Source organism: Hippopotamus amphibius, chromosome 3, assembly GCF_030028045.1.
Source record: "Hippopotamus amphibius kiboko isolate mHipAmp2 chromosome 3, mHipAmp2.hap2, whole genome shotgun sequence".
Lineage (NCBI taxonomy): Eukaryota > Metazoa > Chordata > Mammalia > Artiodactyla > Hippopotamidae > Hippopotamus > Hippopotamus amphibius.
Window position 1 is genome coordinate 112,111,401 of NC_080188.1, and position 14,505 is coordinate 112,125,905.

Genomic DNA, 14,505 nt, shown 5'->3' on the forward strand with positions numbered 1-14,505 from the left:
AGAGAGAAAGGTGGAAATCTTGTCATGGAACAGAATAAAGAAAAAAGAATGAAAAGAAATGAGGACAATCTAAGAGACCTCTAGGACAATATTAAATGCACCAACATTTGCATTACAGGGGTATCAGAAGGAAAAGACAGAGAGAAAGGACTTGAGAAAATATTTTAAGAGATAATAGCTGAAAACTTCCCTAAAACACGGGAAAGGAAACAGTTACCTAATTCCAGGAAGTGCAGAGAGTCCCAGGCAGGATAAACCCAAGAAGGAACATCCTGAGACACATAGTAATCAAATTAATAAAAATTAAAGACAAAGAAAAAATATTGAAAGCAACAAGGGAAAAGCAACAAATAACATACGCGGGAATTTCCATAAGGTTATCAGCTGATTTCTCCACAGAAACTCTGCAGGCTGAAGGAAGCTGCAGGATATATTTAAAGTGATGAAAAAGAAAAGCTTACAACCCAAAATACTGTACCCAGCAGGCTCTTATTCAGATTCAACAAAGAAATCAAAAGCTTTATGGACAAGCAAAAGCAAGAGAATTCAGCAGCACCAGGCCAGCTTTGCAACAAATGCTAAACAAACTTCTCTAAGCAGAAAAGAAAGGGCCACAACTAGAAACAAGAAAATTATGAATGGAAAAGCTTGCCAGTAAAGGCAAACGTACAATAAAGGTAGGAAGTCATTCACAAAAAAATATGATATCAGAACCAGCAACTGTGAGAAGAGTAGAGCACAAATGCAGGATATTGGAAATGCATGTGGAATTAAAAGACCAGCAACTTAAAACAATCTTGCTTATATATAGACTGCTATATCAAAACCTCATGTTAAACACAAACCAAAAATCTACAACAGATATATACACAAAAAAGGAAAAGGAATCCAACACAACACTAATGTTAGTCATCAAATCACAAGAGAAAAGAACAAAAGAGGAAAGGGAGAAAAAAGACCTACAAAAACAAATCCAAAACAATTAACAAAATGACAATAAGAAGATTATACATATATATATATATATATATATATATATATATATATATATCAATAATTACCTTAAATGTAAATGGATTAAATGCTCCAACCAAAAGACATAGAAAGGCTGAATGGATACAAAAACAAGACCTGTATATATACTATCTACAAGAGACTCACTTCAGACATAGGGACACATGCAGACTGAAAGTGAGGAGAAGGAAAAAGGTATTCCACGCAAATGGAAATCAAAAGAAAGCTGGAGTAGCAATACTCATATCAGACAAAATAGACTGTAAAATAAAGACTGTTACAAGAGACAAAGAAGGACACTACATAATGATCAAGGGATCAATACAAGAAGAAGATATAACAATTGTAAATATATATGCACCCAACAGAGCAGCACCCCCATATATAAGGCAAATACTAACAGCCATAAAAAGAGAAATTGACAGTAACACAATAATAGTGGGGGACTTCAATAGCCCTCTCTCATCAATGGACAAATCATCCAGACAGAAAATCAATAAGGAAACGCAAGCCTTAAATGACACATTAGATCAGATAGACTTAATTGATATTTACAGAGCATTCCATCCAAAAGCAGCAGAATACACATTCTTCTCAAGTGTACATGGAACATTCTCTAGGATTGACCACATGCCAGGCCACAAAGCAAACCTTGGTAAATTTAAGAGAACTGAAATCATATCAAGCATCTTTTCCTACCACAAATCCATGAGATTAGAAAGCTACAAGAAAAAAACTGTAAAAAACACAAACACATAGAGGTTAAACAATATTCTACTAAGCAACCAATGGATCATTGAAGAAATCAAAGAGGAAATAAAAAAATACCTAGAGACAAATGAAAATGAATGCACAATGATCCAAAACCTATGATATGCAGCAAAAGCAGTTCTAAGAGGGACATTTATAGCAACACAATCTTACCTCAGGAAACAAGAAAAATCTCAAATAAACAACATAACATTACACCTAAAGCAACTGGAGAAAGAAGAACAAACAAAATCCAAAGTTAGCGGAAGGGAAGAAATCATAAAGATCAGAGCAGAAATAAATGATATAGAAATGAAGAAAACAAGAGAAAAGATCAATGAAACTAAAAGTTATTTCTTTGAGAAGATAAACAAAATTGGCAAACCAGATTCATCAAGAAAAGAAAAAGGAAGAGGGCTCAAATCAATAAAATTAGAAATGAAGAAAAGGGAAGTTACAACAGACACCACAGAAAGAGTAAGGATTATATGAGACTACTACAAGTAACTATATGCCAATAAAATGGACCACATGGAATAAATGGACAAATTCCTTAGAAAGGTACAAGCTCCCAAGACTGAACCAGGAAGAAACAGAAAATATGAACAGACAAATCACAAGCACTGAAATTGAAACTGTGATTATAAAACTCCCAATATATGCCACATCTTTATCCATTCATCTATCTATCAATGAGCACATAAGTTGCTTCCATATCTTGACTATTATAAATAATGCTGCAAAGAGCACTGGGATGCATATATCTTTTTTAAATTAGTGTTTTTGTTTTCTTTTAGTATATACCCAGGAGTGGAATTGCTGGTTTGTGTGGTAGTTCTATTTTTACTTTTTTGAGGAACCTCCATACTGTTTTCCATACAGGTCAGAAATTGAAGAAAGATTCCTTTAGAAAATATCCAGCAGCTCTGTCCAAACTGAGTGGGGAGGATAGAGGGTCATTAGAATGTAGCTTGACAACAAAGTGACATCAAATAAAATTAGTCATAGTGGAATGACACTGTGTCAAAATAGAGCTTCAGCTAAGAAGCCAGCTACAACCAAGTCCAAATCCTAATCCAGTCACTTTCCAGCTGTGTGACTTTGAGCAGGTTCCTATCTATTCTGAATCTCACCTGCAAAATAGGGCTAAGGGTCAACTGTTAAGACTGATTGAGAAATTGCAATTAACATTTTGGAACACAGTAGCTATGTAATGGAAGGTAAAAACAACAACTACAAGAATCAGAAAATCATTTGCAGTGCTGAATGCATAGCCATGAAACTCCCACTTGCAACAGCAAACACGTCTTAGAAAACCAAGGTTTGGGTCTTTATTTTGTCACTTGAAGAGTTTGTTAGGCCTTCAGAAATCACCTTTTGCCCTTCATGAGAATTTATTTAGCAGGTTTTGCAATTATCATCAGATTTAAAGACTATGCAAATGAGACAAGAATGTAAACAGCACACCAAAAAAAAAAAAGAAAGAAAGAAAGAAAGAAAGAAAATGAGCACATCTAGAATTAAAGACCTAAGGACACTTCTAATAAAGGTGAGAAAGAACAACCAGGGATAACACTGAAATGAGTCACAAGGCTTGGCACTGCTAAGATGAGATGGGAGCTGGGGGGTTATTTTAAGTGGGTCTTGCACCCATCTACTCTGCCACTCCATCACAGAGAATATATGACAGAGTAGAGTCTGAACAACTCTGGGTCTTAGTTATCCACTGAACCATTCATTCACTCTGTAAGCAAATGCTGAACACTTTTTAGTACCTGGTTTGAAAAATGCAGAAGTGAAAAAGGCAGGATCCCTGCCTTCAAACAATTAATGATCTAGTGGAGGAAAGAGACAATGGCAGTGACCACAACACAAAAAAGATGTGACAAGAGCAATAACCTCACCATGTCAAAGGGACAGTGAGAACACAAAAGAGTTTCAGCTCTATCAAGGTTGAGCATGAAAAAGTAAAAGTGCTACTTAAGCTGAGTTTGGAAGAATGAATAGGAGTCACCTAGAAAGGCAGGACATTGTGCACAAGCAAAGGCATAGTGACCTCTTTGTGACTCCACACACGGTCTAGTATAGGAGTACAGAAAATGCAAAAGGGTAGCAGATGGTAAACCACTGTGGGCAGAGATCACTCATTCTCCCTTTCTTGTGTATCACTAAGAATGCCTAGTAGGAGGTTTGGCACATATGTTCTCAGGAGATGTCTCTATTATGAAACCTCATGTTATCTGAAGACTTAATCCCATATGTGATATAGAGCAGAAACAGTACACTTTGTCTATGGTTGAAGAAGAACACTGAAGTACTAACTTATCAGAGCAAGGAAAACAGGCATGGCTTCTTTTTAACTAAGAGCTGGAAGGAGCCTCAGATATTATCTAATGTAGTGTTTCTTAACTTGGCATCCTCAACTACTCTATGAAAATTTTTGTTTTCATTCAAATGTTTTCAAATATTATATATATACGTATATATGTATGTATGTATATATATATATATATATATATGTGTGTGTGTATATATATATATATATATATAAACTGGAAGCTAAAACTCTGACCATAAAGGTAAACTGCACCATTGTGAATTATGAACTTGGGTTTATCTTACATTATATATATATATAATGTATATAATGTATATGTATATGTGTGTGTGTGTATATATATACATATATATACATATATATGTATATATAGGTTGACCACCATATTATCAAGTTCTGCCATGCAATTTTGGTACTCAAGTTTTCTGTTTGTGGTTTTGAACATCTTGACTCCCAACGATCAGCAAAAATGATAGATTTTGACTTCTAATTCAGTATTCTTTGGGACACCCGAGTCCTTGTTTATAAGAACAACTTTAATGCAATCACTCAATGAGGGATGAGGATATGGACACCCTGAAAAGGGAAATGGTTTTGTAATGCATCCAGCTAATCAGTAATGAGGATTAGAACCCCAGATGCCTGGATTAATATTTGCTTTATCACAGCTTAGCCACCACCCGTCTGAATGGGCAGCCACTAGTCCCATGACTTTCAGGATCTCTAAGCAGACCCAAGTTCATAATTCACAGTGGTGCAGTTTACCTTTATGGTCAGACTTTTAGCTTCCAGTTTATCTTGGACTAAGTCTGCACCCTATCTCTCTGCAAAGCAAGCAGAAAGGGTCAGGATAAATGACTCCAACTTATGATAATAAAAACAGCTTTTTTAAAAAAATCCACATTCTCTGACCTTCTCATATTACAGATTCATGACTTCACACATAAAGGAGAGATTTGTCTTACATTCTAATGAGATGGTACCATGAAACTCCTGAGCCTAAAATAGAATTTCTTTTTTCTTCATTGAAAGAAGGTGGTAACTGTTTCTTACCAGGAAATTTTAAAAACAGAGCAAGCCATCAGTTTTTGTGTTGCTTTACATATATTTGATACTTAATCAATAGTCCCTGAATGAATGGCAAATTGATGTTATCTAAAACACATTTGATGCAATAAAAAGTCTAACTAGAACTGGCAGATGAGTGAAGCACAAGGTGTGGGAATTCATGAAACTCTAAAACCTTAGCTGTTCAGTAAAATCACCTGGGGAACTTTTGGAAAATGTAGAATCTGGAACCCCTTCCCAGACTAACTGAATCAGAACTTCCACAGGCTGATACCCAGAATTCAACATTTACAAAAGCTCTCCAGGTAACTCATTATTATCTAATCCACCCAAGTAAACTCTTGCAATATTTTTCAGAGCAGAAGATTCTAAGTTAAAATGATGGAATCAGCTATGGCAATTAATTATAATTAATTAATTATAATTATAATTATAATTAACATGATATATAAGAACTTCCAGGATCAAGGTAATTGGGACCTGCTATCCCTTTCCATCCTCCAGGTATTTCATCTCAGGACCCTGCTTATTTATTCATTAAGTAAATAATTTTTAAATGCCTACTCTACTAGACCAGTGAACATAATGATGAACACAATATAAATGGCCATTTTGTCATGGAGCCTATTGCTCTGTTACTGGAATACTACAAAAGTTCTATCCAGGACATTTTGCTGAATTTATAAACTTGACCTTTTTTCCCTGGTATTTCCTCATTTTTCACACTTGCTACAGACAAGCCTTTGGGCTTCCTGATCCAAATGGTGGAAAGTAACTGTGGTCAACAGCTCTTAAATTTACATGTCCTCTATTCAAGATAATAGCCAATTCTAAAGGAAGTTCACTGGCTCATCTGGGGCTGGGCAGCTCTCCTGAATCAGCCACTATGGCTTAGAGGAGAAGGGTCATATTATAGATGCATAATTGCTCCAATAGAACTACATCATCAGAGGTTGGAGCAATTCTATTAGGAAGAGATGATGGATAGGCAATTTGATACCTTTTGACACTTCTCTGAGGACAATTCATGCACTTCAGTGCATGATTCTGTGCCATTCATTTGAGTTGCTTACTGTCTGAATTTTGGTTCTGTTCAGATAATTAAGCTATTATAGTCATTCTTTCATTATTCACTCATAAAAAACTTATCAGGCATTGACCTGGTCCTGGTCCTGAGGATAAGAAGGAGAAAGAATACTGTAGTTCCTCTTGGAGCTCAGAGTTTAGTGATGAAGGCAAACGCATAAACACATAATGATATAGTAGTGTGATAGTGAAATATACTAAATACCAAGAAAACACAAGAGACTTAGAGAAATCTTCACACATTTCCTTAAATGGGTCTTAACGGATACATACAAGTTTTCCAGGCTAGGTAAAGTGAGAAGTCTCCCAAACAAAGCATACAATAAAAACAAAGTTAAGATCTGTACAGGAGAAGGACATTTCACAGTTGAGTGGTATAAATATGACTGGCTAGAAGATTAGTCACTGTGTAACTGATTTCCTAGCCTTATCACTATAAGCTGTGTAAATACGGGCAAATTACTAAAGCTTTCTGTACTTCTCTCATAGGATTGTTGTGAGGATTATCTTTTCCAATGCATGGGTAGTGTTTGGAATAGTGCAAGCACATCTTTTGTGCTTAATACATGTTTTATTGCTGTTACCATTATCAAACCATTTTCACCATTATTTCAAACAAATGTGCTACTCCTGGGTGTGTTTACTTTATTAGTGAGAGGACAGCCCATTTTGTTTATCATCATATCACAAAGATCATGATTTGGATGTGGCCCAGGGTGCAATGGAGTAAATTCAAAGATCACAAGAATTAGGTTGCTAATAAGGCCATGGTAGATCTCATAGGATTAGCAGAGGAAATTCCACTCCCCATAAAACCACATGCTGCTTTTACATAGTTGTATACTCCCATCATGATGCATCAATACTACTTGGTTTCATAAAAGACTTTTACTGGCTATACCTGTCATTCAGCCCAGTCCCCACCATGGAGTCTGTAAACCAGAATCCAACCTCATTCTTTCAGGATAATGCTCCTAAACATGAGTCAATCTTTAAAAGAAAACACCACCACACCACAGAGACAGCTAAATTCCAACTTTAGAATTATTTACTGCACATTCTCAGCACTTTGGCTCAAGGGATGAGACCAATGCCCCTTCAGGTTTTGGTAGGAGTTAGAGAATTATTTCCATTCCTTCCAACCCTTCCTTTGTCTCTTCAGTCAATTACCAATCACAAGGACAGAAACATTTTGAACCAGAAAATCCATGCCAAAGCCACTATCTTTGCTGATTCTTCCACATTTTCTTCTAGCTTGGCCAAGGACTCCAGTCTTTTCAGGCTTGCTTCTTCTGTACAAAGAATGCTCTTCCTGCTAAAATCTGCCAGTCACTGTACAGGTGATTAGAAATGCAGATATAAAAGTTGTGATCTCTGCCCCTTAGTATGTGTCCCTGTGTGAAAGTTAATTAAAGTAGACTCATACAAGGAATCACCACAAGGCTGGCACAAAATAGATGCTTAACAAGTGCATGTTCAACAGAATTAAAGTTTATTTATTACACTGAGCCATAAGAAACTAAATATATTTGACTGGCTTGATGTACAAACAATGGCAATTATATATGATGCAACCTAATGAGAGTTCTGATGGGATTAAAATTTGGGTATTGTAGGAGTATGGGAAAATGGTTACCTGGACCAAATACCTGGCTTTTTAAAATTCAACGTTTTTTTTCCTGATTAGAAAAGTAGTATATCAGAGAAGAATCCTGAAGAGTAAATTCAGTTTCACAATCTCTCCATTTCCACTGCCACTCCTCTTATGCAATCCATCATCACCTCTCACCTGAACTACTATAAGAGCTTCCTAACTGGTCTCTCTGCTTTCATTCTTCTCTAATTTCTTTCTATATAATATCCAAATGAATGATCTTCTAACTTTTCAAATTAAATCATGCTGCTCAGCTACTTAAAACTTTTCACTGGTGGGTGACCAGTCATACCTTAAATAAAATCCAAACTCCATCAAGGTACCAGCATGATCTTCTGTCACCTCTTTTACTCTTTCAATGCCATTGTCTGACTCTCACTCAAAGACTTCATAAGCCTTCATTTTCAGTTCCTACAAAGAGCTTTTTATTATATCTGTGGGTCAGGTCTCAGAAGATTTTTCACTTAAAGAATGATGAAAAAGTTATATAAGAGAGCAGAACAAGGCAACAGAGCAGGAAGATCCTCAGTTCCTCCCACAGACACACCAACATTACAACTACACATAGACAAACTATCTCTGAGAATGACCTAAAGACTAGAAGAAAAGATTTTCCACAACTAAAGATAAAAAGAAAAAGCCACATTGAGACAGATAGACGGGGTGGAGACTCGGTCTGGCTGGGGTCCACACCCCTAGTGCTGTGACTCACAGGCAGGAGGGATATCACAGCCTCAGAGGGCTTCCCTGAAGGGAAAGGGCTCCAAACCCCACATTGGGCTCCCCATTCCAAGGGATGTGCACCAGGAAGGTGAGTCTTCATAATGACTGGCTTTGAAAATGAGTGGGGCTTACATCTGAGAAAAATGGAAAGCTGTAGGAAACCAAGAATCCATTCTTAAAATGTGTGTGCAAAAACACACTTACTTCAAGTCCCAGCACAGAGGCAGCAGTCTGAAAAGCAATTGGTCATATGTTAAAAAGATTCATTAACTAATTTTAGGGCATGTGCCCAAAGTGCATGGACTTATTGGAAGTTTCTCTGGGTACAGAGAAACTAATGGATGCCAGTTTTTTTTTTTCTTTTTTGCAGTGTTTTGTATTGTTTTTTGGCTCACCCTCTACCTAACTGGCCTGGTGCTGGCAGGCACCATTTCTCATTCTCCTCATCTAATGTACTAACACTGCTTGCCCCAATCTGGATTCACCTGAGGACCCAACTCAGATGGTGCTCATATAAAGCAGCATCCTCCACCACACAGGACCTGGTGGGCACCCTTGACCAGCACTGAAGCCCATTCAAAATAGCCTCCTGAGCCCCCCAACCCCGCTGCCAGCAGGAACACTTGGCTGGCACCACTGTATCCCCAAGTGATATTAGCCTTAAGAGCTGGCCTCAAATAGCAAAACACTTGCAACAGTTGCTGTCAGTCCTTACAGCCAGCTGTGCAGGGGGCCAGCCACATATACTAGCATGCCTGTACCTCCAATCAAAAGACATAGTGAGGCTTAATGAATTAAAAAAAAAATCCCTATGTATATGCTGCCTACAAGGGACTCAGTTCAGATCTAAAGACACACACAGACTGAAAGTGAGGGAACAGAAAAGATATTACATGCATGTGGAAATGAAAAGAAAGATGGGGAAGCAATACTTATATCAGACAAATACTCTTAAAATAAAGACTATAACAAGAGACAAAGAAAAGCACTACATAATGATAAAGGGAAAATCAAACAAAAAGTTATAACACTTGGAAATATATATGTACCCAGCATTGGAGCATCTAAATACATAAAGCAAATATTAACAGATATAAAGGGAGAAATTGACAGTAATACAATAACAGTAAGGACTTTAACGCCTCACTTACATCAATGGACAGATAGTTGAGACAGAAAATCAATAAGGAAGGATTGGCCTTAGATGACACATTACATCAGATGGAATCCATAGGTAAAATAGAACATTCCACCCAAAAGCAGCAGAACACATATTCTTTTCAAGTGCACAAGGAACATTCTCCAGAACAGATCATGTGTTAGGCCACAAAATAAGTCTTGGTGAATTTAAGAAAATTGAAATCATATTCAGCATCTTTTCAAACCACAATGCTCTAAGACTAAAAATCAACTAAAAGAAAAAACTGAAAAAAAAAAAAAAAAAAAAAAAAAACATTAACACCTCAAGGCTAAGCAACATGCTGTTAAACAACCCACTGATTACTGAAGAAATCAAAAATACCTTGAGACAAATGAAAATGGAAACACAAAATTTAAAAAACTGTGGAATGCAGCAAAGGCAGTTGCAAAAGGGACATTTATAGCAATACAAGCCTACCTGAGTGAACAAGAAAATGTTAAATGAGCAATCTAAACTTCCACCTAAAGAAACTAGAAAAGGAACAAACAAAACCTGAAGTAAGTATAATGAAGCAAATACTAAAGATCAGAATGAAATAAACACTAAAAAATTAGAAGGAAACTAAATGCTGAATCTTTGAAAATATAAACAAATTTGATCAAACCTTTAGCAAGACTCACCAAGGAAAAAGGCCAAGACCCAAATAAATAAAATCAGAAGAGAAAGAGGAGAAATTACAACTGACACCACAGAAATATAAAGGATCATAAGAGATTACTAAAAACACTTATATGCCAATAAAATGGGCAACACAGAAGAAACTGATAAATTCCTAGAAACATACAATCTCCCAAGACTGAATCAGGAAGAAATAGAAAGTCTGAATAGACCAATTACCAGTAATGAAATTGAATCAGTAATCAAAAAACTCCAAAAACCAAAAGTCCAGGACCAGACAGCTTCACAGGTAAATTCTACCAAACATTTTAAAAATAGTTAATGCTATCTTTAAATTACTCCAAAAAATTGAAGAAAGAATTCTTCCAAACATTCTCTAAGGCTAACATTACACTGTTACCAAAACCAGATAAATACAAAAATTGAAAATTCCAGGCCAATATCCCTGACAAACACAGAGGCAAAAATCCTCAACAAAATATTAGCAAACCCAATTCAATAATACATTAAAAGGGTAATACATCATGATCAAGTAGAATTTACTCTATAGATGCAAGGATTGTTCAATATCAGCATATCAATCCAGGTGATATACTACATAAACAAAATGAAGGATAAAAATGTGTACCTCAAAAACTGGTGCAAGGGTGTAAAGCAATTATATTTCAATAAAGAGATAAATAAATAAATAAATAATAAATAATAAATAAATAAATAAATAAATAAAACAGATAAAGAAAAAGTTCCTACCATGTACCACAGGGAACTATATTCAGTAACTTGTAAAAAAAAAAAAAAAAAAAAAACTATGATGGAAAAGAATCTGTAAAATTTCACACACACACACACACACACACACACATGAATAATTTTGCTGTATACCAGAAGCTAATATTGTAAATCAACTATACTTAAATTTAAAAAAATGAAAAGAAAAAAAAAATCTTATGATCATCTCAAGAGATGCAGGAATGGCTTCCGACAAAATTCAAGATTTATTTATGGTAAAAATCTCAGCAAAGTGGGAATAGAGGGAAGATACCTTAATATGATAAAGGCCGTATAGGAGAAACCCACAGCTAACATACTGAATGGTGAAAAGAGAAGGGCATTTCCTCTAAGATCAGGAGCAAGGATGCCCATTCTCACCCTCTTATTGAACATGGAAGCCACAGCAAACAGATAAGAAAAAGAAATAAAAGCCCTCCAAATTGGAAAGGAAGAAGTAAAACTCACTACTTACAGATGACATAAAACTCTATATAGAAAATCCTAAAGATGCCACCAAAAAACTATTACAACTAGTAAATGAATTCAGTAAAGTTGTAGGATACAAAACTAACATGTAGAAATTGACTGCATTTTTATAAACTAATAGCAAACTATCACAGATAAATTAGAAAGCCATACCATATACAATTGCACCAGAAGAATAAAATACCTAGGAGTAAACCTAACCAAAGAGGTAAAAGACGTGTATAGATGGCCAACAGACACATAAAAAGATGCTCAACACTGTTAATCATCAGAGAAATACAATTCAAAACCACAATAAGATACCACCTCATGCCTCCCAGAATAGCTATCATCAAAGAGACAAGAAATGACAAGTGTTTGCAAAGATGCAGTGAAAAGGGAACACTTGCACGCTGTTGATGGGAATGTAAATATGTGTAACAACTATGGAAAACAAATCAAAAAATCAAAAATCAAACTGCCATATGATCCAGTCATTTCACTTCTGGGTATCTACCCAAAAAAACCAAAAACACTAATTCAAAAATATATTTGCACCCCAATGTTTGTTGCAGCATTACTTACAATAACCAACATACAGAAAAAACTTAAGTGCCCATCAACATGAATGGATATAGGAGATGTTATATATAATTATACATATTTCTATGTAGAGAGAGAACATATAAAATAGGTGACTAATAAGAAAAATATCAAATTGTACACTTTAAATATATGAAGTTTATTGTATGTTTATTAAATCACAATAAAATTCTTTTTAAAATAAAAAAGAGAGAGATAATAAAATACAGTGAATGAATACAGACTTTGAAATCAGAAAAAATAGAGAGAACACTACTCAGCCACAAAAAAAAAAAATCTTGCCATTTGTGACAACATGGGTTGATCTAGATGATATTAGGCTAAGTGAAATAAGTCAGACAGAAAAAGTGAAATGTCAGACAGAGAAAGACAAACTGTATGATTTCATTTACATGTTGAATCTAAAAAACAAACAAAACAAAATTAAAAGAGACTCATAAATACAGAGAACAAATGGGTAATTGCCAGAGGTGATGGAGGTTGGTTGGATGGGCAAGATAGGTGAAGGAAATTAAGCGGTACAACCTTCCAGTTATAATGTAAATAAGCCACAGAGATATAATATACAGCAAAAAAATATGGTCAATAATACTGCAATAAGTTTTCATGGAGACAGATGGTTACTAGACTTATGGTGATCATTTCATAATGTACGCAAATATCAAATTATTATGTAGTACACCTGAAACTAACATAATATTGTATGTCAACTGCATTTTGGTAATACATAAATAAATAATAAAATGGAAAGTGCCGTGACTTAATAACCCAAATGAGACTTTTAATAACTAAAGTGACTGCACAGCTAAGGCATCTGACTACAATTGTATTAATGGAAATCCCACCTGGAAAGGGAGGTCCTAACGGGCACAGGAGATAGCAGATGAAACCATTTATTTTGTATCTCAACAGGAGACAGGAGAACATGCTGAGTCATAGCCAATGTCTCCACTTGCCCTTCATCTCTATGTTGGGGGAACCCCTGACATTGGCGATCTCTCTGGAAGATAGATTAGCCTAGAATACAAACTAGAAGGCCACATCCATGTCTCAGTACTAGCTTTCCAGGGCAAATCTTTTATTTACGAATGTCCATTTCCAAAAAGTCTGTTCTGGGGCCATTCCATTCTTCAAAACTCAGCTTAGTGTCACCATCACCAAGGCTTCCCTGAATTCTCAAAGACAGTTTTGGACACTATCTTTTCTGTGCACCAAATAATACCCTTCAATGTTTCTATCTCACACTGAACTAAGACTTTTGAGAGTTAGTGTTTAGTTCTTATTGGTATCCCCAACATCTAACTTGTAAAAAGAGCTTGGTAAATATTCGCTGAATAAATAAACATTATGTCTATACATTTGTCCCTTCAGGATTTTAAAATGTCTCTCTAAAAAAGGGGAGGAGGGAGTGATAGATGGGAGTTTGGGATTGACATGTACACAATGCTATATTTAAAACAGATAATCAACAAGGATCTACTGTATAGCACAGGGAAATCTGTTCAATACTCTGTAATAACCTAAATGGGAAAAGAATTTGAGGAAGAATAGATACATGTACATGTATAACTGAATCACTTTTCTGTACACCTGAAACTAGCACAACATTGTTAATCAACTATACTTCAACATAAGATATATTTAAAAAACAAAAAAACTATTCCATACTTACTGGGGGGAATTCCCTTTACGGGATTGGAAATACTGTGGCCAAGAATCAGCAAAATAAGGATCTTACAACCAACTAAAATGATTGACAGACTGCACCTCATCTAAACACACACATCTGGGATTATTTAACATTATCTGTACCATATTACTTACAGTAAAGTTATCAGAACAGCATGGATTTATACAGACCAGGAATCAAATTCTGCTTCAGTCCCCTGCTAAGTACATAATCCAGAATAAGTCTCTTAACTTCTCTCTCACTCAGGTCTTTAATTTCCTCATCTGTAAGAAAGAAAATATCCATCTGTCTATTGTGAATAAGAAATAAAACAACACATGGAAAGCAGATAGCCAATAGCAGGGACTCCATAAATGTTAGCTGAATATATTTGTCACCTTGTGTTTAGTCCAGGAAGTACACACAATATAGAATTAAAAGGAAGTGGTTGCAAAAGGCCAGTTTTTAAAATAATTTTTATTGGAGTATAGTTGATTTACAATTTTGTGTTAAGTTTCAGTTGTTCAGCAAAGCAAATCAGTTAT

The 14,505-nt window shown here is 35.5% G+C and overlaps 1 protein-coding gene across 3 annotated transcripts in view; it reads right to left on the reverse strand.

Annotated features, from left to right (window-relative positions):
- Positions 1–14,248, reverse strand: part of LOC130850253 (olfactory receptor 5G3-like) — a 58,282-nt gene extending 44,034 nt beyond the window's left edge. The window contains exon 1 of one of the 3 annotated variants that reach the window (XM_057729674.1): positions 14,116–14,248. The gene's annotated coding sequence lies outside the window, so the exon portion shown is untranslated. The remainder of the gene's footprint in view (positions 1–14,115) is intronic. The other 2 variants (XM_057729677.1, XM_057729675.1) reach the window with 2 other exon arrangements.
- Between the last annotated feature and the right edge of the window lie 257 nt (positions 14,249–14,505).